The sequence below is a fragment of the Salvia miltiorrhiza genome, chromosome 7 (assembly GCF_028751815.1).
Source record: "Salvia miltiorrhiza cultivar Shanhuang (shh) chromosome 7, IMPLAD_Smil_shh, whole genome shotgun sequence".
NCBI classification, from domain to species: Eukaryota; Viridiplantae; Streptophyta; class Magnoliopsida; order Lamiales; family Lamiaceae; genus Salvia; species Salvia miltiorrhiza.
In genome coordinates this window covers 41,092,514-41,115,805 of record NC_080393.1, presented here as the reverse complement: position 1 = coordinate 41,115,805, position 23,292 = coordinate 41,092,514, and the positions used below count along the sequence as shown (strand labels likewise).

General features: G+C 39.9%; 1 long non-coding RNA gene across 1 annotated transcript; it reads right to left on the bottom strand.

The window, feature by feature from the left end:
• Positions 1–10,026: 10,026 nt before the first annotated feature.
• LOC130992961 (uncharacterized) lies at positions 10,027–22,135 on the bottom strand. Its single transcript, XR_009091523.1, has 3 exons — positions 21,966–22,135; positions 12,000–13,017; positions 10,027–10,436 (listed from the first exon to the last, which is right to left on the bottom strand). It is a non-coding gene; the product is annotated as an uncharacterized LOC130992961 (long non-coding RNA).
• Positions 22,136–23,292: the final 1,157 nt, after the last annotated feature.

The following is a 23,292-nucleotide window of genomic DNA, read 5'->3' as shown; positions in this document are numbered from 1 at the left end:
ATTTTTCCTAATTTTCCCATGACGGGTTTTCCGGCCAAATCCGAAGTTGGAATTTTCCTATGTGGCGTTATTCATGCCAAATCACCCTATACGTAGCAAATCACACCCTCACACGTCACTCTCCCCCTCCCGCATCACTCTCTTTCTCTCTTCCCCCATCCCCCTTCCCCCTCTCCCCCCGTCTGGCTCCCCCCCTCTCTCTCACTGCCACAACCGCCCAGATTCTGGGGACGACGGTTTCCAGGAGACGACACAAGCCGAAGAGCGGCGTCGACTCTGCCGGAATTTCAGAGGCGGCGAGCGAGCTCAGGCGGCGCCGTCTTGAGGGCCGACGTTTTCTGGGACCTCCGTCGACTCTCCCCCTTCCCCCATCCCTCACCGCCGCCACTTCCTCATCCCTCTCTCCTCCACTCGATTCCCGGCGCCGATTGAAAACTCACGTTTGAAAACCCACTTCCTCCCCCTCCTCCACTCAGATACCAAATTTCAGATACCAAATTTGAAGAGGCTCGGGGTGTTAGGCGGCGTGACTGGGAGACAGAGGCTCACCGGAGGAAGCAAGTCAGGGCGACGCTGCTATTTACGGCGCAAACTCTAGGCGGCGCGAAAAGGGGGCAAAACCCTAGCTGCAACTCTGAAAACGTGGGTCAGAGAGAAGGGTTCTGAGGTCGGATCTGTAACAGACAGGGATGAAGGCGGTAGCCTGCCGGTTTTTTGGAAGAGATGAGCGGCGGCGATCGGACTTTAAGAAGAAGGTGGTGGACGTGGCAGAACGACGACAAATTGAAGAATAACAAGCACGAAACGACGTCGTTTATGTATAATAGATACTACGTCGTTTTATTAACAATCCGGCGTGTCCACGTCACTTAATTCCGATTCCACGTGTGATCGAATTTGGCCGGAAAAATCCGTCATGGGAAAATTAGGAAAAATTGAAAGTTGGGGGTTTTTTGTGGGAAGTTCAAAGATTGAGGGAAAAAACGGAAAATGACTATAGTTTAAGGATTTTTAGAGAATTAACCCTTTATTTTATTTTCTTTTGTTTTTGTTTTTTAAGTTTTTTAATTTTTCATTTATATTCATTTTTTATCTTCTCTTTTTTAAATGATATTTTTAATTTTATTTTTATTGTGTTGTCAATTTATTGTATTTAATTTCATAATTAAATTGGCTTTTGTGTTTTATGTTTTGATTTAAAAAAAATATATATTTATTATTTGCTATATATTTATAAAATAATTAATTTATATACATTATAGAGAATAAATATGAATTTTAAATTAAATGTGAATAAGTATTAAATGAGTTAAAAATTGATGAAATGTGGGTCCAAAATGATGTAAGCAAAAGCATGAGTTTAAGTAGTTATTGTTGGGGGTGAAAATAAAGAAGGACGAATATGGTGATGTGTCTTCGATGATGTCAGCAAAAACTTCTAAATGAGAATGTATTATTGGAGATGGTCTTATATACTATTCTCTCCGTCTCTCAAAAGTTTGTCCGAAGGGGCACGTCACGAATTTTAATAAAAGTTGATAAAAAGTTATTTGATGGTGGAGTAATGTACAAAAATACTCCCTCCGTCCCATTAATAAAGACATAGGTCTTTTGGTCACGGAGATTAAGGAGAGGTAGATTAGTTGTTAAAGTGTTGTGGCCCACCACTATTAGTGTAGTTGATTAGTTTTAATTTAGTGTATTTATTTATTTTTATTTAATGTTTTAGTTGAAATTCAACCCCCAATTCATACCTCCGACAACCACCACCGCCACCTCAGAAATTCAACCCCCAATTCATACCCAAAATCGACACTACCGCCGCCTACGACAACCACCACCACCTCAGAAATTCAACCCCCAAATCAAACCCAAAATCGAACCTGCAAAATCGAACCCAAAAATCGAATCGCGGCAAACCTTAGCCCCTAACCCAAAAATCGAATCGCGGCAGACACAGAGTCTAGGGAGAGAGAGATGAGGGAGAACCGAGTGGAGAAGAGAGAGGAGTCGGACAGAGAGAGATGCGGGGGGAAGAAGGAAGGCGGTCGCGACGCGGCCCCAGAGCCGCCGTCGGCCGGAGAAGGAGAAGCAGACGGCGGCGGAGAAGGAGAAGAGAAGGGGAGGGGCGCTGCGCTGTTCGGCGGGGCTAGGGCTAGGTCTCGGCCCACTGCCCCCGTCAGTGTACTGTGCGCGAGCGATCGAAGGCTCACCGGAGGGGCGAGGGGCGTTCGATGGTCGGAGAGACGAGGGGTGCTCGGCGGTGGTCGGAGGCTCGCCGGAGAAGCTGGATTGAGAAAGAGAAACGAGAGAGTGAGAGAGGCGGAGAGGACGAAATTTGGCAGAAATAAGATTAGGGTTTTTTTGTCTCTTATTTATACCTTAATTAAGGTGCAATTAATTAGTGTATCTTATGCCCTAATTATTTTGTTTTTTGGAAATGTGTCTTTATTATTGGGACAACCCAAAAAAGAAAGTGTGTCTTCATTAGTGGGACGGATGGAGTAATGTTTATAGAGTTGTAATTGTAAAATTGAAAATGAGAGTCTTCATTAGTGGGTTCGGGCCCGGAACCGGCGGTTCCTGAACCGGCGGCAACACTACATATATCTACACACTGTAAAATTTTGAAAAGTTTTGGACGAGGGAAACCTCGTCGACTCATCAGTCCAGAACGTAAGAAAAATTCTCAAAATGGTTGAAATTACAACATTTATACATATCACTTTAGATCTATAATTTCACCATTATTCTCATGCGTTTTCTCACTAATATCTCATCATGCTTCAATTGTCATAACATATAACCCTCTCAAGGGTTTTCAAGAAGTATCTCTTTCTTTCTCATGCATCTAACATGTAGACGTGTGTATGAGCATATGAGAAGTAGTGGAAAGTTTGAAGGAGTTCATATGCTTTCTTTCACCAACATTATCGAAAAACATAAGAGTAGAGAGGGGACTATCATGCTTCAATATGCTTCAATACACATGCGTATACATCATGAAAATATATATATACGTAACATAAGAGGAGGATTGAGGTTGCTACCAACAAGATCAATGGAGGTGGAGTAGAAGATGATACGTAGGATGCTTGGAGCTTGTGCTTGAAGATTGGAGCACACTTGATGACTTTAGTGTGAAGGTAGAACACTTTTGGCTTCCTTAACTCTTTCCAAAAATGGTGAAACAAGGAGAGAAGTGTGGTGGAGTGAGGAGTGGAGGCTGCCGAAAATAAGGGGGGAGAAAAAGAAGAGGAGAGCTTGCTTTGATGAGGTGATGTGATGGTGTGATTTGCTTCATTAATGAGTATCTTGCAATAACTAGGATAATAAATGGTGAAGATGTCATCCTCTTAATGGTGCAGGAGAATGATAAGAGAGAGATCGAGCAAGGGGGGAGGGAGAGAAGCTCGTGCATGTGCATGTGTGAGCTTAAAAATGGGGATTGTGTTGGCTAGATAGGTTAGCCTTTTTAGGGGAGTGGTTAATGATGCAGGTGAGTCTCATTTAAGGAGGAGAAAGAGAAGAGTGTGAGGGAGAGGTAGAGACCGAGAGAGAGTGATAGGAGAAGAGAGATCGAGTGAGAGAGAGAGGGGGAAGAGAGATCGAGAAGAGCAGAGAGATCGAGAGGAGCAGAGAGGTCGAGAAGAGCAGAGAAGTCGAGAAGAGCAGAGAAGTCGAGAAGAGCAGAGAGATCGAGAGAGACAGAGAGATCGAGAGAGACAGAGAGATCGAGAGGAGCAGAGAGATCGAGAGGAGTGAGGGGAAGAGGAATCGAGGGGAGTGAGGGGAAGAGGAATCGAGAGGCATATATATATATATATATATATATGCTTGAATAATTAACTCTTATTTAGTGTGTAGGAATATATCCAAGAAAATATATCTCAATTATGATATTACTAATATCATAATAACAATGCATCAATAAATCATATGTGAATATTCTACCACGTAAAATATTAATCTCACATAGATATTTAAATCTAGGGCGAAGATATGTCTCTCAAATAATAGGATTTATAAGGCCCGCGAAAATAATATCGCCTCCTATTAAACCCTCAAAATAATTATTATCTCATTTATTCGCCCACGTGCATAATTCCTCTAGCTACTATTTAAAAAAAAATCAATTTAAATACGAGCTAGGGCACAATTAGCTTCTCAAAATACGGGGTGTTACACCCGATTAACCCGCTATCCGAGAGGGTTAGGGTTGAATATTTTCAACCCGATAAAAGTTACAACCCGATTAGCCTGTAACCGAATAGCCCGGCACTCGACAGGGTCGGCCCGACTAACCCGATGGGCTAGCCCGAAACCCGAATACTTAATATTGAATATTTAGATAAAAAAAAGACAAAATATTATAAAGTCTCATCATTTCACTTTTCTGTATTTTGAGATATTTTGATTCTATGAATTCAAACCATTGTTGGATATTTTATTATTTTTTCGTTAGCAAAGTTGAACATTTTATTGTTACCAACTTATTTTATATATTATGTAATCTTGATGTTTTTTTCAATATCTTATATTTTTGCATTTCATGTTTTCTATATAATTTATATCTTTGATTTCTATGTATATTTTATACATTATACATTAGATCATTAAAAATAACAAAATAAAAATAATTATTTTATTTTTACGCATTTAAGCTGACTAGTCCGATGGGCTAGCTCGAAACCCGAACGTTTAGGGTTAGGATTGAAAATTTATAACCCGATAAAATCTTCAACCCAATTAGCCCGCACCAGATTAACCCAAAACCCGATAGGGCTAGCCCGAAATCCGGTGGTGTCATGGCCCAAAACCGTTTATTTCCTTTGCAATTTGTATTTGAAAATTATTAAAGTTTCGAATTATTAATATATATATATATATATATATATATATATATCTATGAGTCGAGTTTGTGATTTATATAGTCGCACCTCTAGTTAGATAAATAAATTTAAATTATAATTTTAAATGTGAAAGTTTTGGGCTCAAAGACTGAACTATGAACAAGTACATACATTATTGGGCTTTGATTTTTATGTAGATTAAATTCTCTTGGGCCATAAAAGAATATTTCTATAATTTTTCAAAATTGAGCCTTATTCATTCACTTTTGTTGGGCTAAAATATGAGTCCATCATTCTACTTCATCTTTATCTTTACTGATTCTAAATTGCTACTCAGCCACAAAGTTTAATTCTTCTTAGAGCATCCGCAATGAGCTTACTTGATAGCCTACTTGATAGTGGTTGTGTTATTGAGTAGGTAGTGCTGCATTAGGGTTACTTGACAGCCTACTTGATAACATTAGTTTTGATTTTTATATTTTTCATTTAAATTTAATTGCATAATTTAAATAACATATTTTTCTAATAGTTAAATACGCCATTAAACATAAAATTTAAAAACACCTAAAACATTAAAAAAAAAATTACATAAAAATTAACAACACCTAAAACATCATATTACCCCATCATTAAAATGACATAATTAAAATCCTAGTCTAGACCACGATGCCTGAGCATGTCGGCGACCATGGACGCGTGCAATGCCCTTTGTGCATCCGTCATGTGCGTTGTATCCGCGTTCAAGAGCTACATATCGAGCTCCCTCTCCTTGATATCGTTCCTCCGCTGGTACTGGGCGGTGAATGCCCTCATCTGCTGGTCGGACCTGTCCAACCTCTCCACTATTTTCGGTGGAGGCTCCGAGCTCGTATGCGACGCTGATGCCTTCCCTTTCTCCTTTGCCGCCTTCGCCGCCTTGTTGCCAATGGGCCGGGAAGAAGAGATCTCCTCGCCCGACGCCGAGGTGGTGAAGCCGCCCTATTCCGTAGTCTTTGTCCTCTTGGAGGCATGCACGTCTCCAACGAGGTACATCGACTTGAACTTGGGATTGTTCCGGAGAACTTTCCACGCGTTCCAAAAATTGAATGCGGCCTTTTGTGGGCTTCGAGCCTTGAAGAGTTTTTGGGCCTTGTCACGAAGCATATAATCCGAATGACCAGAGGTCCAATTGTTGCGCGTCTCCACCCAAATAGCTTCCCAGAGACGCACATCCGCGCTCACTCGGGCCCAGTGGCCTTGAAGTTGCCGGATCTTAAGGTCGACGCCAATGATAGGGTTCACACGTGCGCGGATCCGGCCCCAATACGCCTCCCCCTTTTGATCCGTCCCACGGATGGCGTCGTTGGTCTCCTCCGCCCAAACTTGGACGATGAGATCCGTATGCTTGGGAAGGTAAGTATGACGGATCCTTACTTCCTTGTCGTGCTTGATTTTGGTGGCCATTTCCTTCTTCCAGCCGCCCTTCTTTGGTTTGGAGGCACTCTGCTCTGCACTGACCGGTTCCTCCTCGGGTGAGGTCTCCTCCAAGTTGATTCCTCCCATATCGGGGTGATAATCGGAGGAGAGATCGGGACACCAATTAGGATCATAGAAAGGGTTGTGTGAATCCATGAAGGAAGAAAATTCTTGAAGAGAATGGAGGAGAAGAAAATTGGAGAAGAAGAGATGTGAAGAAGAATGAAGGAAGAAAATTCTTGAAGAGAATGGAGGAGAAGAAAATTGGAGAAGAAGAGATGTGAAGAAAAATGGAGAAGATGGAGTTTTTTAAAGAGAAGAAGAAGGAAAAAAAAATTGAAAACGGTCGGTCAAAGCACGCATATCGAGGAAAATCAGTCAAAATTCAAATTTCTCTATTTTTTTAATTAAAGAGCGTGCATTGCACGCGCCTTCTCTCTCCACCCGATCGAGCATATTCGAAGGCTCGAGTAATGCTCGAGTACCGCACTTCTGCAACGCCTTACACGAAGGCAAAACCTTACTCGAGTAGGCACTCGAGTAAGGCGTTGCTGATGCTCTTAATTACGATTCCCTCCTCAGCCATTCAATATTTTAGGAATTTATTACACCACATATTTTAACTTGTTCAGCACGATAATTCAACCCAGTATATATATATATATATATATATATATATATATATATATATATATATATATATATCTCATCTTCTTCATCGCAATTACCCAGCAAATCCAATAAAAACCAGATCTCTATTTCTACTCCACTCACTGCATAACTTATCCTATTTCTTTCCACTGCAAAACTTCCATCGGTAATTTTATAAATTTCTGTAAACTTATATAATTTCGTTTTCATATGCAAAAATATTTACCTTTCTTTCAGTTTGTCTTGATCAGAAAACAAACATTTCTAAATTACATAGAAACAGGAAAAGAGTAGGAGAAGAAATTAGAAAGGGGAGTTATGGCTTAGAACAGGGGGAAGGGGCGGTTGGACGGCACTGCCGTGCGCTTCATGCGCCAAGGCGGCGGTGGAGAGAAGCTGGGGTGGCGGCCGGTGGTGGAGAAGAAGCACGGCAGCAGCGGCGCCGAATCTGGAGAGGGGGAGGCCGCCTGACCGACTGTTGCTGTCGAAGCACGATAAGGAATTTGGGCTGTGGGGTGGGCTAAAGCTTTAATTTATTATTGGGCTTGAAGTGTGGGCTAATGTTATTAATTAAAGGGTAATTATAAAAATTATAAAATTAATTATAAATTTACTATTATACCCTTATAGCTTTTATTTTAAATTTGTAATAAATCAATAAATTTCTGAAGATTAATTTGAAAGAAGAATAATACGTACAATCTCTTAACAGATAAATCACGTATAACCCTAATAACTCCATCAGTATAGCCCCAACTCAAAATTTTAATTAAAGACGCAGGAAAAATAAAACGCAGGAAGAAGCAAGAAGAAAAACGCAGGAAGAAGAAGAACATCAACATAAGAAAGAACAAAGTTTAACATCATCTTCAATTTATTTATCTTGGAGTTTGAAGATATTTTGCTTTTAAGATGCAAAATTTAAATGAGAGTTATGAAAAAGAAAAAAGTCATACGTTGGAGGTACGTGTAAAAATTTTCTTTCCCGATGAATTTAGTATATAGTTTTTGTAAGTTTAAATCAGAGACGCATTTTGAATTTGGATTTCTAGTTAATAAGATAAAATATATATATATATATATATATATATATATATAGAAGTGATGCGTGATTTTTTCTGTAGCAGGGACGTTTTCTCCTAAATTTTATGATGTATTATTTTCTCATAACCTGTTGCTCCTTTACCTCTCCATAGTTTGAAAGGAAATCCCTGAATTCATGTGGCACACCAAGAAGAAGAAGCAATACACGACAAAATTACCATTTATCTGTAATCCTCTCACAGCTCCAATAACACCAAGAAGAAGCAATCATGCATCAAGCATTTTTAAATACAACAATTCAAATTACCATTATCTACAGTAGTAATGCCACCAACAAAAATCTTCCTAGTCTTAAAATATGTAGAATGCGGTCCTCTTGGTATAATTTTCTTTATCTCCCTATGCAATGTCACAGTAAATAAACTTAACATCTAATGAGTTCCAAATAATCACAAGACTAATTACACTAGCATTTTTCTCGACCAAATGAAGTAAGATCATGGTGACATATGAGACAAATGCAATGATGCATTATTAAAAGCATATTTATACATTGCAGAATTTGTTGTTGTCTGTGTTGTTTTTCTATGTTTTTTTTATTGCTTATAAATTATTAAAACATTGCAGAATTCGTTGTTGTATGTCAAAGAGTTTTGATACTTATGTTTTCAATGTATAATATAATGTATTGATTTTTTAAAGAATATGTTTGCACGAGAATATAGTATAGTATAAATTATTTTTGTTAATATTTTTTGTTATGAGTTTCAGGCACTCATTTGAAGATAAAAAAAAGCCTTTGGATCCCGCTAGTGTTTTTCTACTGTACGGTAAGTTAAAATTTTAGTTAGAAAATAAATATGTTTGATCTACTAGTATATGTATAACAAATAAATTAATTTTATATTACAGGTTTTCAACAGTAAAGAAGAGTTAATTGCATAGGCAAGAGAAATTGGAAAGAAATTAGAATATGTTATCATAATCTTATCTTCTCAATCTCAAAATGGTGGAAGGAAAGCTAGATTAAGACTTGGTTGTGAGCGTAGTGGGATATATAAGCTTCCTAAGAATATGAGCGAGATAGAGGGTATGTCTCGTACTGGGACTGATACAAAAAAGATTGGTTGCCCATTTATGTTGCAAGGAGTGAAATTAAAAAAGAACGATGATTGGGGTGTGAAAGTTATTGTGGATCTCATAATCATCCACCTGCAGAACAACTTGAGGGTCACTCATTTGCGGGAAGATTAAGTAAAGAAGAAGAGACTATGTTGATTGACATGACGAAGAATATGATACGGCCAAGAAACATACTTCTAGCCATAAAGGAAAAAAATAAAGAAAATGTGTCTACAATGAGGACGATATACAATGCTCGTCATAGACATAAAATTGTTGAAAAAGCAGGCAAATCACAAATGCAACAACTTATGAAAAAGTTGTATGAGTGCAAATATGTGGAATGGCACAGGAGTAATTATTTGACTGACTCTATTAGAGACTTGTTTTGGGCACATCCTTCGTCCGTGGATGTATTGCATGCATTTCCATCGGTGTTGGTTATGGATTGTACTTATAAAACTAATAGATACAGTCTCCCATTGTTAGAGATAGTTGGTGTAACGTGTACAGATCTCACTTTTACCGTAGCATTTGTCTACATGGAGGCAGAGTGTGAAGAGAACTATACATGGGCTATGGAGAAGTTGAAAGGTCTAATGCCATCAAATATATTGCCTAAGGTAATTCTAACTGACAGAGATTTGGCGTTGATGAATTCTATTAGAAGAGTGTTTCCAGAAGCAACGAATCTTTTATGTAGATGGCATATCATGAAAAATGTGCTTGCTAATTCAAGGAAAATGTTTCGACGCAAAAAAAAAGTATGAGGCTTTTATGTCAGCTTGGGGTGAATTGTTTTAATACTCTTTATGGTTAATTAAATTATATATCTATTGTTTCAATACTCTTTATGGTTAATGAATTATAACTACAAGGTTTGCAGTTATATAACATATGATTTTGTGAATTCACCAAATGATATTCTACATATATAAGGTTTGTAGTTATAACAGGTTGACCATCAAGCAATGTTCTAAAGAGTATATTGTCAAATGCAAAACTAATTCAGATTTTTAGCCACAAACTGTGCACATAAGAGAATGAACTTTTTGCATTGTTTCCGGTTCTCGAAAACTGTTGAAGAAGCAGCTGATTTTGGCTTCTTTTGGATCTGCTCAGCTGGACCTTCTCCACAATATGAGATTCCATAGTATCTTTGGTTTCTTTCGACCTGCTCAGCTGAACCATGTCCACAATATGAGATTTGATAGCATCTTCAGCCGCATAAGTTGCATCTGCGATACGCAACTCCAGTGAATCAGCTTCATCTCCAACAGCAACAGGGGATTTATAACCTTCAAGAAATTCCTTCAAGAACATATAACAGTTTCTATGAGAGATTAAACTTGCTATTTGTTTAGAGAAATGGATGGGAAGGATGATGCTCGATATCATCGATGATATGCATAAGATAAACTAAGGCTGCATAGGCCGCCATGATTGAAGGGAAAACACTGTATATTTTTCAGAGAATTTCGGACAAGAATTTGATAGAATCTTAGTTCAGCTTCAGCAAAAACTATGTGTAAGTTACAATGGCTATATCTCCTCAATTATTATCACAAACATTATGCACGGGGCTAGCCTTATTTTAATTTTCACAATCACATTATTGCCAACAATTAAGATAAAATATGCTAGTTGGCTCTACAATTTACTAGTCATTGATGTCGCCTAGTTACTCTTTTTAATCGAACAGTTAAATAATAAAGCTGCTAAAACTTTAATATCATTTTAAAAGATATCAAGTTTGAATTTTCACAAGAACGACTTGATGTTATCTAACTTGAGGCAGATTATATGCACCAAACATGTATATTACTGGTTGTGGTAAAATATTGGTTATACCAAGATAATCATAAGTGTTATAGACCTATACAGAATAAAAACTCATAACTGAATCTAAATATGTGGACTAGTGAATATGACCTATAACAATCAATGCATGTGAATACTATCATATCTTCCAACCGTATTTGCTTCGATCTTAATTTCCTTCACATCTAGATCTGAAAATGTAACAGAAACATAGACCTTATAGAAGCAAGTTTGACTATTTGGCTGAATAGAGATTTTTTTTAAAATCAAAATTATTTAAGGTATCTCAGATCATAGAGCTGTTATATTACTTTTCACCTCCATAAACTCTAAAACATACATAATTAATACAAAACATGCTCCTAAACATCTTCAAGAAACATACTGCATAAGAGTAGGCGAGACTGATCTTATACAATCTACTAGTTTCTTAAAGATAAAAATCCCTTAACTGAAACTAGTTCAAATATCAAGACCTTAAATTCAAAGTATTTTAAAATCAATGTATATAGGGCTCCCATTCAAAGTTCAAATTATAATAACGCAAAGTGTACAGATTTACAATTAACTGCACAAACTAAAATGTATATAATTTGATATTGTGTTGCTTATTCTAAACAAGTTGCCAATAATAAAAGTTCCTAAAGACATTATAGAAGTCAAGCACAAAAGATTGAGATGGAGAAAGAACTTGATTCACCAAAACACATATTCAGTGGATTAAAAACAAGATGAAAAACATCTTGCACGAATTTGACACCGATGAAATGACAACTTCTCATACTTCACTATCCCATGATGGTAAAGTTCACTACTAACGTGCATATCAAATCATCTCATGTAACGACATCGCTTACTGACTTGAGTCCAAATAACAACAACAAACTTATTGCCTCGACTCCTTAACAATGGTAACTAATGGAAGCACTGAATAGTGAGAAAGATCATCAACAGATATACCAATCCAATAAAATGAAGATCATTAAAAGTGGAAAAGATTTACTAAATCAATACAAATATTTATTTACTTTTGCAGAACTCAATTAGACAAACCTCATGATTGCAATCCACAAGATGCTGCTCGCTGAGGCTCAAGAGCTCCCCTGTTTCCAGATAGTGTGCTCCTTCCAGCGCACCAATCGTACTAAACGACCCACGCTGATTTTCATATTAGCTGTCATTTTCAAGGCAGTAGGTTGGGGAGCCGAACACGGTCCCTTAGTCGCAATCTTATGTTTTTTTTTCTTTGATCAGGAAAAAGGAGATATATTGAAACTGAAAATATATAAAACGGTACCAGAGGTACCCACAACAAACAAACAAGATCAGAGAAGGAAAAGGGAAACCAAGCAGGGGAGGAAGAAAACGATGCTGCCAGAGTTAACCATGGAGTTTCACAGCTCCAAACCAGCTTCTAAAGTTTGGAGAAGTAATCTGCAGATTGAACGCCAGCTTCCAGCTCCAAAGCCTCGTTTTTACCTCAGTCAACAATTTATCTTTGCTCCAGCTTCCAAGATTAAACTTGCTGTTATTTCTCCCTCTCCAAATGCACCAAATCGTGCACATCCAGAGAAACACCAAATCGTCCCTTAGTAGCAATCTTATGTACAAGCTATAAAGTTGTAGCTGGGCATCATTCGACACCTTCATCGTCGCCTTGTCGGCAGCTATGGCTGCAACAAACGCAGTGGCGGCACTGAAGATCTCATCCAATTCGGTGCTCTCAACACCCTTCCAATCATCATCACTATCACTATGATCACTCATCACCACGCTTTCATTCCCCGATACCACACCTCCGCGGATCAACGACTCATTCTCATCCGAATTCCGAGCCGAAGAATCAGCTGCTCTCACTTCAACTTCAGGTTCGGGGGAATCAGCGCGCTTGATCCTCAGATTCTCGTCGCGGAAGGTGAATATAACCCAGAATAGCTTCGCTAGCAAGTACGAGAAGATGACTCCCAACAAGAATAGCTTCGCTAGCAGATACGAGAAGATGACTCCCTACAACACCGATTGAAGGAAGTGGTGCCACTCCGCCGCCATCAATTCCCGATCAACCGCCCAACTGAAGAGAAAATTATCAAATTAAAGCAGTGACAAATTGACTATGGATGAATATTATAGCTTTCGTGAATGGAGGATCTGCGAGAAAATGATAAACCCTAGAAACAAGGGAAGTGGAATTTTTGAGATTTGTTGTAGTGACCCGCTCTTTTATCAGTATTTTAATTTCAGTTTTTGCATGTTTATTTTTCAATCTGCCAGTACATGAAGCACTTTATGTTTTCAACTATGTTTCTGAATTTATGAATCTTGGTGACAAAGTCACTTAGCTAACAGTATGCTTTATTTATCTTCGCGTGTTTAAGACCGCGATGAGAATTCTTGAGTCGATGAATTTTTATTATTCAAAGTTATAACCAACTTAGCTAAGTTGTGTTATTTATCAAGATGGAGTTTATCTTCGCATGATTTATCAAGTCGTGAATTAATTCCGACTTTGAGGATAATTAAATCCACAGATTTAATTTAAGTATTAGAATGACGAACGGATTGAATCTACGGATTTAATTTAGCTTTATCGATGTTAGCAAGCACGAAACCAGTATTTTTAATACTGAGAGTGACCGACACTGAAGGATTTTATTTAGATCTTCTCTTAGATCACTTCACCACTCACGCCACCCAATCCCAACACTTGCCAACGCTACAAGTAAAAGAAAAGAAGGAAAAATGGAGAAAAGGAAAAGTGGAAAAGGTGCGGCAGCAGCCCCCATTGGCTGGGCAGTCGAAGGGCCGCCTGCTGCACCCCTCTCCCACGCCACGCCAGACCAGAGCAGCCACGACAGCAGCCTCCATTGGACGAGCAGCCGAAAGGCCACACTCTATCTCCACGCCGGCAGAGCAGCAGCAGCCCTCCCCACGCAACACCACAGCAGAGCTCAGCACGCCTGCTGCACCCCTTTTCCACGCTGTGCAGAGCTACAGCCGAAGCTCTCCCCCTTAAGCACTCAAGTGCACCTACCAAGCTCCTATATAAACTCCCCTTCAACCCCCTTGTGCCACTCCTTTCCCCTTTCGGCACACTGAATATTCAGCAGCAACAGCAAGAGCTTCACCTCTCTCGACGCCTTGCACCTCGACGATCAAAAATGCGGAAGGGAAACCATCGTTTTTACCCGACCAAAGCACACGACATCAAGGTAACTCTCGACCTCTGTTGCCACTCCTTTCAAGCATGAATCACACGCTCGTAAAGCATGTTTTAGGCTCGAGATACGCACGAACACAAGAAGCATGTTAAGCCACTTTTCCGGTAGAACCCACGACTTGAAAATTGGATTAAACGACGAGAACTTTAGCTTTAAGCGTAGATGAACTTGAACAAGCACAGCATGCTCACCTAGGTATAGATTTAGGCCGGTGTACGAGTGAGAATCGAGGCAAGAACGGGCGAAGAACTCTGGTTTTGGATACTGGAAGTCCTCGTCGTTCTGCCCAGAAATACCAGAGCAGAGCAGGAAATACCAGAGCAGAGCTGGAAATACTAGAGCAGAGCTGGAAATTCCAAAGCAGAGCTGGAAATTCCAGAGCAGAGCTGGAAATACCAGAGCAGAGCTGGAACGCCAGAGCAGAGCTGGAAATTCCAGAGCAGAACTGGAATCGCCAGAGCAGAGCTGGAAATTCTAGAGTAGAGCTGGAATTGCCAGAGCAGAGCTGGAAATTCCAGAGCAGAGCTGGAATTGCCAGAGCAGAGCTGGAATTCCAGAGCAGAGCTGGAATACCAGAGCAGAGCTGGAATTGCCAGAGCAGAGCTGGAATTCCAGAGCAGAGCTGGAATACCAGAGCAGAGCTGGAAAACGCCAGAGCAGAGCTGACCAGAGCAGAGCCGAACATCCAGAGCTGACCTTCGGAGGACAGAGCTGACTTTCCAGAGCTAAGTCGCCAGAGCTGACTTTCGGAGGCCAGAGCTGACTTTTCAGAGCTAAGTCGCCAGAGCTGACTTTCGGAGGCCAGAGCTGACTTTTCAGAGCTACTCAGCCAGAGCTGACTTAGAAGCCAGAGCTGATTTCCAGAGCAGAGAGCGAAGAGACAGAGCCGATCGCGAGAGAAAGAGAGAGATAAGAACTTAGGGTGTTTGAGTTTTTTTCCCTTTGCCTACACGAAGGGGGAATTATGTTTAAGTGGCAGTTTAGAACACCCTAATGAGAACGAATCAATATAGTTAATTACTTAACTTCATGAGACGAAACCTAGTTGGTTTAAATTGTTTTTAATAACAAGGACTAGTGATAAAGTTTCCCTAAGTATTATCTCGGTAATAAAAAGGGAATATGAGTCATGCATATTCATTATACGCATTCTCATTTATTTGAGAATTTTCATCGAGCTAAGGTTTGACCTTATGTTCTCGCATTAAAGGTTAAGCGCAAGAGTAAGAGCTAGTCAGGAGTCACTAAGTTATGACAAAGGTTTGCTTATCAGGTGGGCATTACTTTCATATATATCAAATGAGTTTAAATGTTACGTTCAAGCAAGTTATTTTTATGACAAAATCTTTGAGTTAAAGTTATTTCAAGTATTGTCTTGCCATAAAATGTTTCAATTTTAGGATGATATCTATCTGCTTTGGCTTTGCCAATGATGTAATCGAATTCGGGTCTTGAGCAGTTGATAGCTATCCTGCCTTGACTAGTGTACACGAGGGACCGTGAGTCATCTAGCGGGTTGGCCGGTCAAGTGTCCGTGAGAGGTGGCCACCTCTCCGGCACAGAGTTCCAGATATGATAGATTACGAGAGAACTTAGTCTGATCAGACGAGCTTTAAGTATCACGAAAGAATTTAGTAAGCTTAGGCCTTTTTCACGAAAACTCCCTTGCTGTACTGTTTATGATGGCATGACAATTTACAGTTTTATGAAGCATGTATTTTATACTTAGGCATACGTGCCCACTGAGTACTCTCGTACTCAGCCCTGCATATATTTCTAAATGTGCAGGTTGAGCAGCGGCTGATGAAGATGAAGTGACGAGCGGAGCTTTTGTCATAAGTTTATTAAATGAACTCTTGGATACATGTCTCCATACATGTAGTTCAGATTTGTTAATCCGCTGCGTACTCCCGAGTTTTATGTCTTTTAAGTCAAGTCGGATTCATCTGAGTGTACAAGTTATTCGAGCCCTTATGATTAAACAACAATTCTTTATAAATTTCCGCTGCGTATTCTTCAGTAATAAGCCCTTTTGAATTAAGTCGGATCCATCCGAACTTACTAGTTATTTGAATCGTCGTGGCTAAACGTAAGTTATATTATAAATGTTTCCCCTTCACTGTCAATGATTGAGTCCGACCCTTCATTAATCATTCACGCCCCTTTCTAACCCCGCTTCTAATCTCCTTTCCTTGGTCACGGTTTCCCGGCTTAGTTATCCTTAATTAGGTCCGGTCGCGACAGAGTGGTATCAGAGCAGTTCGTTTGCTCTGAATCCAAGAGTTACCCAGTTAGTCCTAAATTTTATATTAGTTTGGAAGAGTCAGTCGACAAGAGCTCAGCACTTCATCACATCGTCATGCTCAACGAGAAAGAAAATGGTAATGATTTTCAAACGTTGAAAAGTTCACGTTTCATGCGAATGTACTGATGCTTACATTCAAGGTTTATGCTTTATTAATTGATTTGATATCTCAATGAACTTAGATGCGTTAAGAATGCATGATCACTGTTACGAGAAGAACAGTAGAAACTAGAAACTCAGTTATCTTTCACTATAGCCATAGTGAAGAGCCAAGAAAGAGGAAGAAAATCAAATGTCACTTGAAGAGACACGAGAATCCAATGAGAAGGTATGCAATAAGATGAAAAGAAGAGTGTCACACACGAGTAAGTGACACGGGCATAGTTCATTATTCGGGCTGTTCACACGTGACAGAATACCGAACCAACTATTGTTTTACCCGACCAGAACTTAGTTGAGACATTGCTCATAGCGATGAGAGTGACTTATGCAATTAGCTAGCAGTGGTGTGATGAGTTAATACTCATTTCAAACCCCTCAATTATCACCAGTTATGACATGAAGAGAACCTTCATGATTTATGTTCTAATTTCAGAGCTAGGCTCACAAGGGGTTATAATGCTTTGTGTATGATGTCATAATATTGCGATTAGAACTATTAGCTTACAGTTTTAGATACTCGAAACCTTTCTGATTAAAGTTACCTATTACGTTACACGTGAGCTTGTTTTAGAACCCATGTTGATTACGATCACCTACTACGAATCGAAGGACGAGATGCGAGGGGAATGAGTTCCCGAAGATGGTTAAGAGTTCAATAAGAGTTAGAAGCATCGACAACGGATCGATATTGAAGTTAAGGAATTGGGATTCTAATGAGACACTGCGAGTATACTCAAGTTAAGTATACATACCTTAGACTATCAGAGACATCGCCCTTGTTAGAACGTATTGGATTAGACATTTAGTTTAGTAAGAAGAGTGAAAGTATTGACTAAGATCATTACATACCTTAGCATTACGTATGGTGACACATACCCTGTAAAGATGCTCAGAGAAACAAAATCCACTTCTTGATGGAAGGTACGATGATTAAGAAGGTCTTTAGCAAAGGCATGGGAGAGCGCTTCAAATTATATGGTTGCATTTCAAGCGCTATGAGAAGGAACACAAAGTACTAGAAGTACTACATTAAGATCATGTAGAGAAAAATTGTTGAGTAAGGTTGAGCCTACCTTATTTCGCCTATAGAAAATGTTTAGGGATTGCATTAAATTAGGAGGCAAATTCCAAGTTTGAGAAGCTCTAGAATATTCTCAAGGACATGTTTAAGATGTTAAGGAGAAGTGGTGATTTTAGATCAAATATATCTTTTGCAGCCAATGAACAAGAGTTACCAAGTTCGGGAAAGTATTTTCGAGTGACTGAGAAGTAGTTGTGTCGGACCTGGCCAGTCCACATAGCCAAAATCTCAGTAGTCGTCATATATGGGTCTTTAAACCCATATATTTTAAACCTTCATCTGAAAAGCCAAACGAGTTCAGACTATTAGGTCATTTCGTTTCGACCTTTCAGTCAATTCATTTCTACCCTATGGTTATTTATTTTCAATTGTTTGGCAAATTATTGGAACACTTTGCCTAATTGCCAATTGTGATTTGAATCATTGCGATCCACTAGCTGTTGGTAGATTTTCTGTAACCCAAGGACAAACAGGTACTCATCAGATTAAATCAGTCAGACACGAATGCCTCGACCCAAGGGTCAAGCACGTCATGCTTTTAGACCATCCCGTATGTTTTTAGTAGGATGTTATTCGTGTTTTTCGAAAACGATGATTGTTCCGATGCGTTTGTATGCCCCTATGTTGGCTTAATTGTTTTGACTAGTACTAAAACGCTGGTCCACCGGACGTAACGTGACTGAGTTCTTTTGTGATGATTTTTGCTAGACCGCCAGTCCATCACGTGTAGTACCTGGATAGATCAGTAGATCCAGATTCGAATATTGATGTAAAAGTCCTCATCAAGGCAATTTTCCATAACTATTTAGTAACCTCATCGATCTTTTACGGCAAGCTACTTCCGCCAAGTTTTGGAAACATCCACAACGTTTTCACGTATCACCACTCATGAAGTACGTTCACGATCCAAAGCATGTGATCCACTAAGAAGAGATGATCCTTAGCTCAGACTTGAACTATGAAGAAAAACCCTAAGCTTTTTTTTAGCCGAGATATGCAAATTTCGGGACGAAATTTTTGATAAGAGGGGTAGGATGTAGTGACCCGCTCTTTTATCAGTATTTTAATTTCAGTTTTTGCATGTTGATTTTTCAATCTGCCAGTACATGAAGCACTTTATGTTTTCAACTATGTTTCTGAATTTATGAATCTTGGTGACAAAGTCACTTAGCTAACAGTATGCTTTATTTATCTTCGCGTGTTTAAGACCGCGATGAGAATTCTTGAGTCGATGAATTTTTATTATTCAAAGTTATAACCAACTTAGCTAAGTTGTATTATTTATCAAGATGGAGTTTATCTTCGCATGATTTATCAAGTTGTGAATTAATTCCGACTTTGAGGATAATTAAATCCACGGATTTAATTTAAGTATTAGAATGACGAACGGATTGAATCTACGGATTTAATTTAGCTTTATCGATGTTAGCAAGCACGAAACCAGTATTTTTAATACTGAGAGTGACCGACACTGAAGGATTTTATTTAGATCTTCTCTTAGATCACTTCACCACTCACGCCACCCAATCCCAACACTTGCCAACGCTACAAGTAAAAGAAAAGAAGGAAAAATGGAGAAAAGGAAAAGTGGAAAAGGTGCGGCAGCAGCCCCCATTGGCTGGGCAGCCGAAGGGCCGCCTGCTGCACCCCTCTCCCACGCCACGCCACACTCCACGCCAGACCAGAGCAGCCACGGCAGCAGCCTCCATTGGACGAGCAGCCGAAAGGCCACACTCCATCTCCACGCCGGCAGAGCAGCAGCAGCCCTCCCCACGCAACACCACAACAGAGCTCAGCACGCCTGCTGCACCCCTTTTCCACGCTGTGCAGAGCTATAGCCGAAGCTCTCCCCCTTAGGCACTCAAGTGCACCTACCAAGCTCCTATATAAACTCCCCTTCAACCCCCTTGTGCCACTCCTTTCCCCTTTCGGCACACTGAATATTCAGCAGCAACAGCAAGAGCTTCACCTCTCTCGACGCCTTGCACCTCGACGATCGAAAATACGGAAGGAAAACCATCGTTTTTACCCGACCAAAGCACGCGACATCAAGGTAACTCTCGACCTCTGTTGCCACTCCTTTCAAGCATGAATCACACGCTCGTAAAGCATGTTTTAGGCTCGAGATACGCACGAACACAAGAAGCATGTTATGCCACTTTTCTGGTAGAACCCACGACTTGAAAACTGGATTAAACGACGAGAACTTTAGCTTTAAGCGTAGATGAACTTGAACAAGCACAGCATGCTCACCTAGGTATAGATTTAGGCCGGTGAACAAGCAGAGCTGGAACGCCAGAGCAGAGCTGGAAATTCCAGAGCAGAACTGGAATCGCCAGAGCAGAGCTGGAAATTCTAGAGTAGAGCTGGAATTGCCAGAGCAGAGCTGGAAATTCCAGAGCAGAGCTGGAAATTCCAGAGCAGAGCTGGAATTGCCAGAGCAGAGCTGGAATTCCAGAGCAGAGCTGGAAAACGCCAGAGTAGAGCTGACCAGAGCAGAGCCGAACATCCAGAGCTGACCTTCGGAGGACAGAGCTGACTTTCCAGAGCTAAGTCGCCAGAGCTGACTTTCGGAGGCCAGAGCTGACTTTCCAGAGCTAAGTCGCCAGAGCTGACTTTCGGAGGCCAGAGCTGACTTTCCAGAGCTAATTCGCCAGAGCTGACTTTCGGAGGCCAGAGCTGACTTTCGTAGGCCAGAGCTGACTTTTCAGAGCTAAGTCGCCAGAGCTAACTTTCGGAGGCCAGAGCTGACTTTTCAGAGCTACTCAGCCAGAGCTGACTTAGAAGCCAGAGCTGATTTCCAGAGCAGAGAGCGAATAGACAGAGCAGATCGCGAGAGAAAGAGAGAGATAAGAACTTAGGGTGTTTGAGTTTTTTTCCCTTCGCCTACACGAAGGGGGAATTATGTTTAAGTGGCAGTTTAGAACACCCTAATGAGAACGAATCAATATAGTTAATTACTTAACTTCATGAGACGAAACCTAGTTGGTTTAAATTGTTTTTAATAACAAGGACTAGTGATAAAGTTTCCCTAAGTATTATCTCGGTAATAAAAAGGGAATATGAGTCATGCATATTCATTATACGCATTCTCATTTATTTGAGAATTTTCATCGAGCTAAGGTTTGACCTTATGTTCTCGCATTAAAGGTTAAGCACAAGAGTAAGAGCTAGTCAGGAGTCACTAAGTTATGACAAAGGTTTGCTTATCAGGTGGGCATTACTTTCATATATATCAAATGAGTTTAAATGTTACGTTCAAGCAAGTTATTTTTATGACAAAATCTTTGAGTTAAAGTTATTTCAAGTATTGTCTTGCCATAAAATGTTTCAATTTTAGGATGATATCTATCTGCTTTGGCTTTGCCAATGATGTAATCGAATTCGGGTCTTGAGCAGTTGATAGCTATCCTGCCTTGACTAGTGTACACGAGGGACCGTGAGTCATCTAGCGGGTTGGCCGGTCAAGTGTCCGTGAGAGGTGGCCACCTCTCCGGCATAGAGTTCCAGATATGATAGATTACGAGAGAACTTAGTCTGATCAGACGAGCTTTAAGTATCACGAAAGAATTTAGTAAGCTTGGGCATTTTTCACGAAAACTCCCTTGCTGTACTGTTTATGATGGCATGACAATTTACAGTTTTATGAAGCATGTATTTTATACTTAGGCATACGTGCCCACTGAGTACTCTCGTACTCAGCCCTGCATATATTTCTAAATGTGCAGGTTGAGCAGTGGCTGATGAAGATGAAGTGACGAGCGGAGCTTTTGTCATAAGTTTATTAAATGAACTCTTGGATACATGTCTCCATACATGTAGTTCAGATTTGTTAATCCGCTGCGTACTCCCGAGTTTTATGTCTTTTAAGTCAAGTCGGATTCATCCGAGTGTACAAGTTATTCGAGCCCTTATGATTAAACAACAATTCTTTATAAATTTCCGCTGCGTATTCTTCAGTAATAAGCCCTTTTGAATTAAGTTGGATCCATCCGAACTTACTAGTTATTTGAATCGTCGTGGCTAAACGTAAGTTATATTATAAATGTTTCCCCTTCACTGTCAATGATTGAGTCCGACCCTTCATTAATCATTCACGCCCCTTTCTAACCCCGCTTCTAATCTCCCTTCCTTGGTCACGGTTTCCCGACTTAGTTATCCTTAATTAGGTCCGGTCCGTGACATTTGTGCTCTATTTCCACAGCTAAAACTGCGCGATAACCTCTGCAAGACCCGAGAAACACAGAGCATACCTCATTCGAGAAGCTGCTGGTGCTGGGAAATCGAATGCTTCTCGACACCGACAGTTATAATTGGGATGGATAATATTGGGGATTTTCAGAATTTCAACATGGTAGAAATTTGATCTTCATAACATGATGAAAAAATAGTACCGGAAAAGAAAATAATCCAGATCTGTTAGTGTCACACCCCAATTCTTGAAGGAATAAATATAATCGAGGTGTGAAATAATTCATAGAAATAAATAAGGGAAATACCTCATTAAAACCCAAAATAGGATAGAAAGTCGGGCTATGCCCCTTTGGGTCACAAGTTTTGTTTCATGCTTCTGACAACCGACATTCATTGGCATAAATTTAGTAGTGAAGAGTCTAAACTCGGTCAAATATATATTTTGAAATTTAACATGAAGATCTTAAGTTGGAAAAACAAAAGACTGAAATGAGTAATTGCTACAGCGGAAGTCTAACATAGGGATTTAACTCTAGCCTCAGCTCCGTCCCGTCAGCACCGGCCAGCCAACCTGAAAACATTTGAAAGTATTTTTGGGCTAAGTACTAATGTACTTAGTGGGCATGCATTTTCTGAAACATTTTATATTTTAATAAAGACAGTTTATCCAATCATACTTGACATGACTTAGAAGGTTTTAAATTGAAAGAAGTACTTCTAAGCATGTTAAAACATTTTCTTTCATTTGTGCGCACATGTCACACTCCCTTTCTGTTACTCGCTGTGATCCCGGACCTTTTAGCCACCGACGGATCCATTTCTCCCATTGCACTTGCCCTGAGGACGTAACTCAGACAAGTTGAATTGACCTCGGGACGCTACCCAGGCAGGCCTTACATGATACATGCTCCGGAACACATCCAGCCAAGCACCCTTATAACGCCTCTTACATGAATTAGTGCCCGATGGAGATCAACCCACCGAAACAACTAACAAGTGTACACAATTCTCAAATAACGTGTTAGGCCATAAGAGAACCTCGATCGATCCATAAATTGCGAGCCTTAAACAGAGCAGAGTGCACATAAACATTTTATTGGATAAACAGTTTTCATTTCATTAAATAAACAATTTGCATTTCATTGAAACATTTAGAGCTTAATAACTCAATCATACTTTGTATATTTGGAAAGTAAGCCCACCTGGTTAGGCAAAGCCTGAAGATCATAATCACATATAAACCTGTCTTGGGAAAGCAGCGCTAATCCCCCTGGTCACAAAGCCTACAAGAAATTCTATTCTTAATAGGTCTCGTGAAGCTAATCTTAATTCATGGTGAAGTGCTTAATATTCTATGATTCACTTAGCCGGGTTTTCAAAATTTAA